The sequence below is a fragment of the Triticum dicoccoides genome, chromosome 2B (assembly GCF_002162155.2).
Source record: "Triticum dicoccoides isolate Atlit2015 ecotype Zavitan chromosome 2B, WEW_v2.0, whole genome shotgun sequence".
Classification (NCBI taxonomy): Eukaryota; Viridiplantae; Streptophyta; class Magnoliopsida; order Poales; family Poaceae; genus Triticum; species Triticum dicoccoides.
Window position 1 is genome coordinate 41,806,641 of NC_041383.1, and position 8,554 is coordinate 41,815,194.

General features: G+C 41.3%; 1 long non-coding RNA gene across 19 annotated transcripts in view; it reads left to right on the forward strand.

Moving 5' to 3' along the window:
* The first annotated feature begins 6 nt into the window (after positions 1 to 6).
* Positions 7 to 8,554, forward strand: part of LOC119362014 — a 16,035-nt gene continuing 7,487 nt past the window's right edge. For 12 of the 19 annotated variants that reach the window (XR_005173091.1, XR_005173080.1, XR_005173084.1 and 9 more), the window contains exons 1-13: positions 7 to 681; positions 753 to 850; positions 1,137 to 1,270; positions 1,586 to 1,656; positions 1,746 to 1,826; positions 2,881 to 2,944; positions 3,284 to 3,341; positions 3,409 to 3,513; positions 4,524 to 4,571; positions 5,521 to 5,600; positions 6,383 to 6,637; positions 6,720 to 6,745; positions 6,839 to 6,994. This is a non-coding gene — a long non-coding RNA (uncharacterized LOC119362014). Of the gene's footprint in view, positions 682 to 752; positions 851 to 1,136; positions 1,271 to 1,373; positions 1,408 to 1,585; positions 1,657 to 1,745; positions 1,827 to 2,533; positions 2,607 to 2,880; positions 2,945 to 3,283; positions 3,342 to 3,408; positions 3,514 to 4,523; positions 4,572 to 5,520; positions 5,601 to 5,931; positions 5,981 to 6,382; positions 6,638 to 6,719; positions 6,746 to 6,838; positions 7,800 to 7,925; positions 8,027 to 8,554 lie in introns of those variants that run through there. The other 7 variants (XR_005173075.1, XR_005173077.1, XR_005173087.1 and 4 more) reach the window with 6 other exon arrangements.

The window sequence follows — 8,554 nt, forward strand, 5'->3', positions numbered from 1 at the left end:
CTCGCGTCCTGCCCTCCTCTCCTCTGGCCGCCGACGCTCCTCCCCTCCGGCCTCCCCGATCCCCTCGCCATCCTGCGCGCCGTCGTCGCCCACGGATCCGATGACCTCTCCGGGATCTACAACATCGACGGCTAGGGCGCATCGCCGCTGCACAAGCCCGACCCGGCGTGCACCGCCAGCACCACGCGCGCGATGGCTCTGGATCTCGTTTTCTCTCATCGCCGCCGCTCCTCTTCGTGCCCGTCTTGCTCATCTCCTCTGCGTCGCCGCCGCCCGTCCTCCTCCTCTCCTCTGCGCCGCCCGTCTCTGTCGCCGTCTGGCCTAGATGCGTTCGGAGTCCGTCGGCGCCGCACGCGGAGGAGACGCGGCGAGGAGGAGCGCGAGCCACCGGAGCAGTGGGTCGTCGCGCCGTCGACGGGAGGAAGCTGGGATGCGAAGATGGTCATCCTCGTCGCCAGTGCCATCATCCTCGCACGGAAGAATCGTCTCCCCGACGCGCCTCCTTTGAGGAGCTTCCACCTACCCACCGTGGCTGCTGGCGCGACCTGCTCCTCGGGTGAGCGGTTCCCCCTACGACCTCGATCCCCTGTCTCTGCTTCTCCGCTGCGACAATGTCCTCCTCATCTACATCGGCCGCTCGACCTGCCCTTCCACAAAAAATGACTGGCACATCGAGCCGAGGTGAGCACCCCTTGCCAAATCATCCTCTGGCACATGCCTTTTCATGTGGCTCACTCTTTCATGGTGCTCAGATGCTGACCCGACTGCCTCGGTGTTGATTGCCGGCCGACGAACTGCAGTGTGCTACCGGCGTTGAGATCCAGAAGGAGGCAGCGGATGGGGAGATGAGGTAGGGATGAAGTGCCGATTAAGATGCAGAGCTGTTTTTTATCATGTTGTTCTCATCCTGCTCACTGTGATTTGTGGGAAATATCTACATTCTGGTTTTGTTAAGATATAGAGTCACTATTTTTATTCTGCATTACCTCGTGAGTCTTATTATATGGATTAAGTAAAATGCATTTCGGTGTTGGTTATGTATTGCGGTGGGAATTCTTGAGTTCAGGCTTTCAAACCAGTAGCTCTGAGGCAGGGCATTGCCAGGAACTGACTAGAGTTGACTGAACTAAACGCAGGAATTGCAGAGATTCAGAGCAAATCGATGCATGTTTGCTAACATATGAGGAGAACCTTGCTTTGGAGATGTTGACGTTTGACCACTACCACTGTCCAGGAGGTCTCTCGAGATGACAGACCACACCATATCCATGTACGGTTGGGTCAAATTCTTTCTTAAATCTTGCTTCCAAAGTTGCATGACCTCTGTTCATTACGACTTATTCCTTAAATCCTTCTTTGAACTCTTGGTTCAGGGAACAACTTTGTAGTTGTGCCTCTGTACTTTAGGTGAGGAGCTGCACCATTGATTACCCAGTATATTTTAGATTGGATTTCGTCTTCTTAGCAATCATCATTAGCTAGGTAGCTGTACATGATCTGCTCTTTTAGCAAAATCTAGAAGTATCAAATGCAGTGCTCCATATTAGTAGTTATTTGAAAAATATGCCATTGACTTCTTTGTCAGGTCTGTTTATGTGCACATGAAAAAGGGTGGTGGCGACGAAGAGGAGCACGTGGGACCCCCTTCTCCGCCTGGTGCTGAGATCCCTCTCTGCCTGCCACTACCCTCAGATGTTTCATGAATTGCAGAATGTGATTTTTGTAGCTCATGGTCTTTGTTTTAGGTGATAAGACCAGGGATGGACTCATTAGCGTCAACCATGTGAAGATGATTAGAAATTTGACTGGAGTAAAGATTCTTCATGGTATATATTACTAATATTTTTGCCTAAAATATGGGGACACATTTAAGAAAAAGTATACTGGGTGTATTTTGTTTTATTGTTATCTCCACTGTATGATAGTTTTCTACGTGGCATTTTGAAGTATGAGAACATTTGTTCCTTGAGAAATAGATACATTGCTCTACTGAGTTTCTTGATACATTGTTGTCATTTACTTAAACACAGAGACACCATTGCTCATTTGTATTCTATTTTTGTGTGTACATGTGTGCTTATTGGGTTGGAGGGTGACAGTAGCCACCTGGCAGAAAATATTTTTCTTTGTTTGAAATTCAGAGAGAAATTAAAGTACTCTTTCAAGTAGTAGTTTCTCCATTTGTTGCTCCAGCATGGCTGTTCTTTTTTCAAGGTTTTTATTTATTCGACTAATAGTGGTGAAGACTAATTTTATTGTGATGTATTCCAGGAGGCTTAGTTCAGTTAGGTTTGGTCATGTATTTCAATATTCTAATCTATCCATCATTTCCAGTATACATTTATCTTGAGTGAAATATATTAATGATGCACTTATATCATTTTGGCATGCTCTTGGGTTCCTTTTTGGTTGTTTCTCACTTGCCAAAATGGTTCTGTATGCACTGATTGACTTCTCTTTGTTTTCGTTCTTGATTTTTTTTCAGTTCATATCAAACCAATATTATGTGCATATAGCTTGGTGAGATTATGTCTTAAAGATGGTCTTTTTGCTGGGGATCTTGCGGCTGCTAACAGTTCCTTGAGATTCTTATTAATTATGTTAATGTTAGTCTTGTGGGTACTTCTACCACTACATTATTCTTGTCATTTTAGTCCAACCCCCACATAGAATCAGAATCAATGATGTGAAAGTGGAATGTAGGCGGGTCGACGCAAGCTAACCATCCATATCTAGAACAAAATATCACTATGATTTCTAGAAAGTAGAATGTGTTTGTATATTTTCTGGATTCCCAAGCATGGAAGCACATTTGTTCAGTTATCTTTTGTTTATCTCCTTCCTATTTCTTACCACATTTTATATGTTATCTTTGTGCAGGGTGCTTTGTGGCATTACAAGAGCAATGCTATTGCCATCACATTCGGGAATCGTTCCCGAAGAGGTGCATTTCCTCTTTATCACCTGAATTGTTTCCTTTAGACATTTCCAATGCAACACTAGACAACTGAGCTTCCATTAATCATTTTGTTGAAAGAGCATTTTCTAAAAAAACTGTTCTGTATTTAGAAAATACATGTACCTCAATACCATGATGAATCAATTCCACCAGTTTGATCTGTTCTGAATCTGAATGTGTTCGAAAACTACATGTCCTTCTAACAACATGTGTTTGAGAGTCAAATATAAAATACATTGTATTCATGTTTAATTTATATTTTGTAACTCGGTGAGGACCTCTTTTCTCAACATTTTTCTTTTTAATGTTTGCTTTAATTTTCAGTGAACTGACCAGATGCAAGGTACAATGAACTGAAAGAAGAAGGGCATTCTCATCAAAGGTACATTTATTGGTTTGTTCATGTTACTTTTTTACTTTCTGCTCACTCCGTTGACGGTTGCCTGAAGGAGGACCAGGACGTCGAGTTAAGATGGGTTGCCTCTGATTCGCCTTGTTGCGGTTGGGATGCCTCGCCTCCTTGACACCCTCCTTGAGACTCAACATGAGGCAAGGTGAGCTGGTCCGCATATAAGTTACTTAGTTTGATTGCTACATCTAAAGTTTATTTCTGCTTCTACTTCTATTTCTACTTTATTTCTGTATTTACATTTAAATTATTTCTGCACCTACTTTATTTCTCTTCACTCTCTATCTTTCTCTGTTTAGTTCTGGATTAGGCTTATATGAACTACTTAATGTGACAAAATATCTTAAACAAGCTCTGTGATTTCCTATACTCTCTTATATTATCAAAGAAAAAAGAACTGCTCTTATATTATATTTGTTAGTTCCTTTATACTCCAAAAGAAAATAGAACTGACTAACAAAACTCTGTCAATGATGAATAATGCAGTGTATATAATTCTGGGGCCCCTTTTGTTTCATTTGTTGCTCAGTTAGCTTGTTCTTCTTACCTGTTGTTCTGATTTTTTTGGGTGCTATATAGGATACTATGGTTGAAGATTGTTCTGATTTATATCGATGTTGTTGATTATCAAAATCAGTGGATATTATCTAGGGTGCTTCTCCTTTAGATTTGATGTACCATGTCTTCCAGCTTATACTAGATGATTTCTTTCAATGTGTTTTGATAATCACGGATATGTATCTAATAATCTTATTTTGGCGTCAACAAATTACTCATCTAGCATTTCTTCTATTGCGGTTATGTATCTTTTTCTTTACATGGTTACTGCACTATTGAAGTAGTTGTATTCCGGCCTCTTTCCATTTGACCTTCTTGCAATTATGTTGATTTATGGTGAGATAACCTAGAGAAGTATCGATGTGTATCTTCAGTTCATAGTTGTCCTGTTTGTTACTACAAACCTGAAAGCTATAAACTCAAGATGTTCTTCTCACATGAAAGTATAGTCTCTCTTTTGATTTATTTTAATTCCCATTTCTGGCAAAAACTAAATAATGTAATGAATTGTAGTTTTGTATTACTTATATATTATTTCATCAAGCAGTGGTATGCATTGGCATCCAGTGATGTTTATTTCTTTGGAATGTTTGATAGGTAATTGCAGGAGTTGATGATATGTATCGTCCAGCACCGTTACTTGAGGTAACCTATTTAACTTTATAACCGAGTAAATCAACTGAATTTTTCCCATGGTGAGCTAGCTTCAACTGTTCCTGTTTGGGTTATGTTTATCAGTAGTTGTAATAGTTCATGGTGTGGTCAGTGCCATTTAACATCATATTCTGCCTATGGTATTAAATATTTTAGATTAATCTCAAATATTGGATTTTGTCTGAATGTTGGCCATCGACTGTCATATTGTGCATATTTGTGATTCAGATTTCTTTCTATGCCATTGTTCAGACATTACTCAAAATCTCCGATTTGTCAAAAACTTTTCTTGATTAGATGATAATGTGATATACATGGTGACTGCTATTAAATGAGTCCATCCACTTACACCCTTATAAGCGAGCAACTAATTGATGGTAAATATGTAACCCATTGTTTCCGACTTATGCGCGTACTTGGTTCGGCCTGTAAATCTAGCCCATTGCATAGCTGCGACCGTGGTTTGGCCTGCAATTCCTGCTGGCTATGCTGATGGCCGTACCGCTGTGATTGACACCGATGTCCTTCTGTAGTGACAGATGTTGCACGCCAGATAGGTCTCGACGGCGTGCAATATTTAGTTTTAGCTTTATTGTGTGAGTTTTTTTGTGTTTTTCTGGTTTTCCATTGGTCCTAAATTGTACATCGAAATCAGTGTAGATGTATTAAGAGAGATGAGCTACTATGTAGGCATTAGTTGTTTTTGTTATGTACTTGGTTACTTAATAATCGTTCTTAATATTGAAAAGGGACAGAAATAAGCTGAGTATTTGATCTGACTTGGTAGTGTTTGCCGGTTAACGCATCTATGTCATTAGACCAGTTCTTTTTTCTTCTCACAGTTTGTCATTTAGAATGATTTTTTAGAGGAACCAGGAACTGGTTCCTGATTCACTTTGTCCTCTTTGTTGATGATCATTTTCTTCCTATGGTTATGCAGGCTTGAGTCTCAGTTTGATCTTACAGTTCTACGGCTCAAAGGTTGATGACTGCCATGAGGCACTACCCAGTTAAATCTTCGTAAGTTGTTGACCATGAACTTTTCTTCTTAATTATTTTCATCTTCTTAGCCTTGCCACATCATCTCTTAAAAATAGTTTGAATCCATCAACTGTGTGCTTTGCCTATGCAATTCATTGAACCGTAAGATTAAAACCTTCATAAGGTGTAGCCCTGTCTCCAACTACCTTCTGAATATTAACATTTTTGTCGGAAAAATAAGAAAGATTAAATCATAGTTTGCACTAAATGAAAATGAGTTTTTTTTACATTTTGTTCACTCACTAGGAGGGTCACTATTTATATGCTTGCTACAACTTTTTCCGGATCACCATGTAAATCATTTGTACAGGAGCTCTGGAACAAGAAAAACAATAATCACAAGGATGGAGGCTTAACATGTATTTTGTTTGCCATCTGGTGTTTATCTATTTTTTTCATGGGTGACCAAAACCAGATTACCTTTTCTCATGTTAGTATTGGAGTGTTATCTGCAATGGCATCTACTATATATACTGAAAGTAGTTTTATTTATCTTTAGAACTTGATATATTTTTTAAAACCACTTATTATGCTTCTATTTGTATCTATGACTTCTGAAGCAAGTCAACACATACACAGGCAAATAAACCAAACTGCCGTAGAGTCACTGTATACAAGGAAGCTTGGTTGTTTATATTTTCAGAAAAATGGATCTATCATGATTAAGATATGGTCAACATGTATATATTTGGTTCTACTGTGCTCTCCAGTGTTGCTTACCAATGTGATTGCTTAATGATTACTACGACATATCTTGCTAGGTCCAAGCTGACAACAATCCTCTTGGTCTTAAAAATTTTGTCGAGGCGGCAGGGATCAAAGAATAACAGATCTGGGTCTTCGTCTTCCAAGATTAGAAGGGGGAAACCATCGCTCACTCTCCATATGCTTTAAAAGCAAATCTCAAGTGCATTGCCTATATAAAAATAATTTTGTGGTCATCTATCTCACAAACTATTCACATCAAGTTCATATGGAATGGCACTCACGGAGGCAACTGAACCAAGCTATCTATTGTATGCCTAACTATGGCTTCGTAGTTTTATCGCCTCCATTGCCATTGTTAGCTAATTAGTTTTTCTATTTGTATGACTGCAGTGGATGCTGCCTTGCTTCTGGCACGGGTTAACTTCGATAGTCTCATGCCCATGTTTAACTTGATGATGTTACTCTTCTGGCACATATTGAATGTTTCTTCTTACTCTTGAACCGTCCAGATAATCGGTTGTTCTATTACATGTGCTAAAACTTGCCTTCATACTGATACATCATGCCGTTTGATCTTTTATCGGTTGACCATATCGTCGGGACCGGCACCCTCGTGCCAAGGCGCGTTGCCGATCTAGTGGACATTATTCGGCGATCTGGCAGAGGTGAGGCTTATCAGCAATGGTTACCTGTCATGTCTGTGATATGCTTTCAATAAAACTAAATATACCAATATCAAGTAGACCCGGCCTATGCAGTGACACAATATTAAGAAGTAGTTGATACATTTAAGATGCATGCAACTAAATTATGAAGAAGAAGAAGGCAATTCAAAGAATGCCACCGACACCAACAACATGCAGCAACATTATCCACCGTCCTTGAAAACACATGAACTCTAGGAAAGTTTCTCCAAAAGCAATGCCTCCAGAAGTGGCGACGTGCAAAGACCGTTGACGTGTTTGTGATGACCCCTTGTATCGTTATAGAAGCTATAGTACATCTCGACTCCTAATGTCTCTCTACTCCTAATGTCTCAATTGGTAGGATTGAGTTCACGATTTTTTTTCGTCCTGCCACTTTTGTCCGGTTTTTTCTTTCACATGGTTTATTTTCGTCACCTCTCCACCCCACGCATGCACCTTTTTTTTCCGACGCGAAAGGAAAATACAATCCCCTCGCAGCCCCCAACCCTCGACTACATGTCCCAGCTCTCCTCCCTGCCTCCGCGGGCCTCGGCCTCCCTCCTCCCTGCGCCGCCGCGGGTCTCGGCCTTCCTGTGCCGCCGCGAGTCTCGGCCTCCCTCCTCCCTGCGCCGCCACGTGTCTCGGCCTCCCTCCTACCTTAGTCCAAGGCAAAGAGAGGGCTGGCCTTGGCGCCTTGCCTCTTTGGTGGTCGTTGTGGCCCGATCCGGCCAGGGGAGCCGCCGTAAAGCCTCCACGACATCGGAGCAGAGCAGCCCGACAGAAGGTGGGTGCCGATCTTGTCCCGCAAATTGCTGTCGGGGCCATGGTGGTGCTTCTCCCCCGTCATTACACGTTTGTGCTTGCTTGCTGATGTGAGTGTGTCGTTGTGTCCCTCACATGCTCCCGCCAGGCACCAGCAGCCGTTCGGTGTGTTCTCCGAGGTGCTGCAGTCGAAGGGGCGAGCAGGAGCTATGGATGCCAGCAAACAAGGTTGTGCAGACAGCAATGCATGTGAGGGCTCGCATCCTCATCCCCATCCCAATCTCTGACTATAATACTAGATATTAGATTATATGACATGCATTAGTTGCTTACCTTTGTAGCTGGCATGCACATACACCATTGTTTTCTGATAATTAACCATATTATTTTGAGTGATCAAGTTCAAAATTATATCATACTAAATACCATCAGACTGTATTGATTCAGAATCATCTACTATGGCTGTGATTTTGTAGTTATCCCGAAACTAAAAATTGTACTGTATAAAAATCACAATCAGAGGTTCTATTTTTGAGAGGTGCTATATGTTTTCTTTTCACAAGCATTGCTCTCACTGGTCAGTTTTTATACATTTTATTTCCAGTCGTCGAATAAATGAACCAGTCGGTCATATCAAATTGTGAGATGAAAATTTTGTTTCTTTGTGACCTATTTTACATCAAACACCGCACGGAGTTTGAAGCCGATTTCAAATAAGTGGTGACATATGTCTTATTCTCAGAAATACAATGAACAAGATATTATAGCCATTTGTTA